Here is a 4,541-nt window from a genome sequence, read left to right as displayed (position 1 = left end):
TGCCAGATTACAGCAACAGCATGGGTTTGGAGGAACATTAATTAATACCACACTGATATAATCAGTCCAGTGAAAAATATGAGAAGTTCTACAGTACAAATGATCTGGTAGCTTTAATGAGAAATGGCATAAAAGGGGTAGGGAGAGTGGATAGCATGCCATACAAAGACACACATTGCATGCCCACTTCCATAGGTCTACACATATACATGCCTCTTTCCTAGACCTACTGGTCCCCAGGCTTCCAGTAGTGCTCCTTCCAGAGTTCTAACCAAAAAATTGAACAATTCATCCCTGCCTAAAAGTACGGGTATACTCTTACTTTGGGCCATTTCTCTGTCTACATAAAGTGAATGACCAGATGAACTGGTTGATGTTCTATCCATTCAGCGGATTACTCTTACCACTGTGTTTCAGGGACATTCCTAAGTAGGGGATATAGTAAAAATATAAGGTTATTTTCAGTTTCCAATCATATACCAAGACAATCCATTCATAGATCAAGCTCAAACTTTCTTGCTTCATCAGCAGGTAATTGAGAACCCCTCCCATGAGGCTGAAGGAGGCCTGTTAATGCTACAGTTGCAAGTGACATGGGCTCTGGGCCATCTGTTCTTACAGCTTACTTATGCTCTCTGGACCTATTTAAGCCCAAACCTCTATTTACCACTTCCATCTTACAACAGATTTCTGTTGGGTTTGCCCTTTGTTATGGCTTGATGGATCCTGTATAGCTTTACAGAGAATTGCAACTCTCTTTCCCCTAAGAATTATAATTGGTGCTTTTGGATCATGAATTTGCCTGTCGTGGAGGAGGCAGGGCAGTTTTCTATTGGGTTGTCGAAAAAGTCATGACATATTTTTTTTCTGTTTTTCGTTGCAAAAATGCATCATGACTTTTCCTACAACCCAATAGATAGTCTTATCAGATTCACATAGTGTAAAGAAATCCATTTCCCCAAAGGCAAGGACATCATATAGTAGCGGGGGTGGGGTGGGGGTGGGTAATAAAGTAACATATGTTTGTTGAACAGACTGGAATGCTAGGATGGAAAAGATAGAAGTTATGTCAACAGATAAAATCTTATACTTAACAGAAAACAATCATGAAATGATGAATTGAGGAACCCTCAAATATATTATATAAAGAAAGATGGAAAAAGTGTTATGCAATATTTAGGATGGGTTATTTTGTCTTTGCCTATACAAAATTATTAAGTTATTTAAACCATTCTGTATTCTAGTAGTCTTCCTTAAGCATTAGAGAATCATTTTATTTCTATATCAAAGCAGACTCTAAATCATATTTAAGACTGTTTTGCTATAACTACTTAAGACATGTTTTAGTATGGAGAACTTTCACAGATATTCATGTTTAGCCATCCATCTAATAAATAGAGCGTGGGCTGCACATGTTCTTTAAACATTTTTTTCTGGTTCATTTGGTATATTGACACAGCAGGGAAAGAAAAATTCTCAAGTGTTTTTTCCACCTTACAGTCTAGCCATGTATCAATAATTTTTGTAAAAAATGAATTTTCAACATTTAATCATATTTTAATGGTTTGTAATATAATGAAAAAGAAAACTGGCAATCATACAGTTATCCTTTTAGTTAATAAATCATTTGGGAATCCCAGAAATATAATAAAAAAATAAGCCAATTATGTGTTTAAGAGGAAAAGAGGAATGAAGATAAAGAAAATGACTTTTTTTAAGTAATTAAAATTTTGATTTCATGTGTAGTTTTTCTCTGATTTTTAAAATAAAACATCTTTTCATGAAGACAGAAAGAAAGCTTTTGAGCTACTTGAAATATTCTTATTTTGAAAAACAGTCAATCAATGGTGACAGTAATAATAATATAAAAGTAAAACAATAATAGTAATAAAAATTTAAAATTTATTGTATTTGACATGGAAAATCACTTCTGAAAAAAGATGTAAAACAATGCATAGATCACACATAGATATATGTGTATTTTTAAATATTATATGTTACAAGAAAAAAGATATTGTGTATAATAACTGTCTTTAATTCTTTTATGAATTTTTTAAATTCCTCTATTTCTTGTTAAAGGAAAATTTCCAATTTGAATTAGTCAAAACAGGCTAAAATCTGTTTTGTTCTATACCTATTTTTTCAATTTATATCTTGTATTTCCAAACACTGTTTACAGAAAAGTTTCTCATTCTATTTCTTTTTCTTTCCTCCTATAGCTCCATATAGTACAATCTATTGTATATTTTCTATCATTTATTTTATAATTAATTTAACTAGTCTCCAGCAGGTGGACTTTTAGATTATTTCCAAACTTTTGCTGTTATAATGAATAATGTTGTACATGCATTATTTATTTCTATAGAATCAATTCCCATAAGTAATTTGCTGGTCCCAGCGGAATATAATTTTGGTGTTTTATAATTTTGCTTTTTACCAAATTGCTCTCCAATGGTGGTTGTAACAATTTGCATTTTAATCAGAAATGTATGAGGGTGCCTATTTCCTACAGTTCTTTACTTTTCCAATGAAATTCTTATTTTAGTTATCTGACAATTTCTAGATGTGACATTGTCCAAAAACCAAAATCATAACGTGACCATTCCTCAGCCTACCTCAAATGTCTGAAAAGATCAGAATGTTGTAGATTTCAATAGTTTCAAGTAGAATATTCTTCTAAAATATGTACAACATATTCCATAAATACATACATATTGTTGACAGAGAAGGACAAGGATCTGTATTTTTAGTATTGTCCTCCCGTATTGAGCTCAATTAGCTGGCAATCTAGGAACACACTGTTCTCATCTAAAGCTCAAATTTGGCTTGAGAATTTCAGTTTAGTTTTAATGCACCCTTTAGTAGCATTCCTGAAATTAGTTTCCAAAACTATAAATTTGTTGAGGCTATCTGGCTGGTTAACTATTGCTTCTGCTATGTAGTGATTTAGCAACAGGTAGTGTTGTAACAGCATTTGGAATGTGGCATGAAATTCTCACTACACTGAAGTTTTAAATTAGAAAGAAAAATATAGCCTTTTGCAATCCAAACAACCAATCCTTTCCAATATCATCGTATATAAAACCTTAAAATAAAAATTATATAGCACACTAAGGTTACATTCAGTTATGTGAAAGGGATTTAAAATGTCACCAAATTGATATCATTTAATTATAATATTATAATTTATCCATAAAACAACTTGAAAAGTGGATCTCTCTATGCTTTACATTATTAACATTAATTAATGACAGATTTAAAAGCTTTAGAAGCAAACGCTTATTAGTCAAAATCCACCTTTGGATAACTCAGAAAATGCTCAAAGGCACCTGAGTCAAGGTTTAGTTTACAGAACATCATGGAAGTGGATTCAGGTGATTGAGGTGTTAATGCTCATACAAAATCAGGTGGTTTTTGTCTCTACCTAAAATAAAGAGAATTATCTTCTTAGACCAAAATATCTGAGACAAGGTAAATTGTGTTGTTTTTTTTAATCTGATCTGACCAGATTTTGGTTCCCAGCTTTAGTTTGTATTGCTTATTTGTCTAAAGCAAGTCACAGGCATTCATATCACAGCCAAAAGTTCAAAGGTTCCCCTAGAAAAGCTTCCTAATCTCTTTTTCTATTTTCTGGGCTTTGGTTTTGTTTTCTTGCTCCTTTTAGTTTAAGGGCTTCATACCATTTAAGTCTTTATCTCTTTGTTTCACATTAATAAAGGTTTAATGACAATGAGTGCCTCAGCCCCAAGGCTTAGCAAAACTGAAAGAGAGTGGGATTCTCATTTTACGTAGGGTTTTTCCCAATTTTGGTTAAGATTAATCCCCTCAAATATTTTGCTTGCGTTTGTACACAGAAGAGGCACCTCCAAGTCCTTTCTTTACTCTGCAGGAGACCTCCTAGGAAACTGCTAATCACTACAAGAATCTGATAAGAGGGTTTTTTCCTCCCCTATTTTTCTTTCTTTTGTTTGTATTTGAAAGGCTGGGTGGTACAAGGCATTCATTTTTCTTTATCTGCTAAAGAAAATTTTGCTCTAGTCTTTGGTGCTTACTATAATTGGGAAATACAACTGTTTCTGATTTTTATTACATTCTCTTTCATGCCAGTCTTGCTATTGTTTTCCTGTTTGCCTAAAACCATTTCTGATTTCACATCTGCCAATTTACCCTTGCTCTCATTAAAACTTCAACTGAAAGACCTTTCTTTCAAAAAGTTTGACCCTATTTAGAGAGGCCTAGCTAAAATTCCTTTCATTCTTTAGTATTAATTAAAACCATATTTCCCTCCGGCAGTTCCCATTGTATAAAAATAACATAATAAAAGTAAATACAAAAGAAATTCAGTGAAAGCAGAAACAAATGGGGGGTAAGGATAAAGGAGAAATGATTACTTCTTTGGGAATCTTGAACTGTATGCTCACTGTGGGTGGATACTCATGAAGTAACCAGCTTGCCTTTTATTTTCGAGTTCACTCCTCAAATCTTTATTCAGATTCCTTTCTTCTGAATTGACAGTACAGAGGGAACATCAGACAGTTATT

Source organism: Hipposideros armiger, unplaced genomic scaffold, assembly GCF_001890085.2.
Source record: "Hipposideros armiger isolate ML-2016 unplaced genomic scaffold, ASM189008v1 scaffold_320, whole genome shotgun sequence".
Lineage (NCBI taxonomy): Eukaryota > Metazoa > Chordata > Mammalia > Chiroptera > Hipposideridae > Hipposideros > Hipposideros armiger.
The sequence above is the reverse complement of the archived record's forward strand: the minus strand, read 5'-3'. Positions refer to the sequence as shown.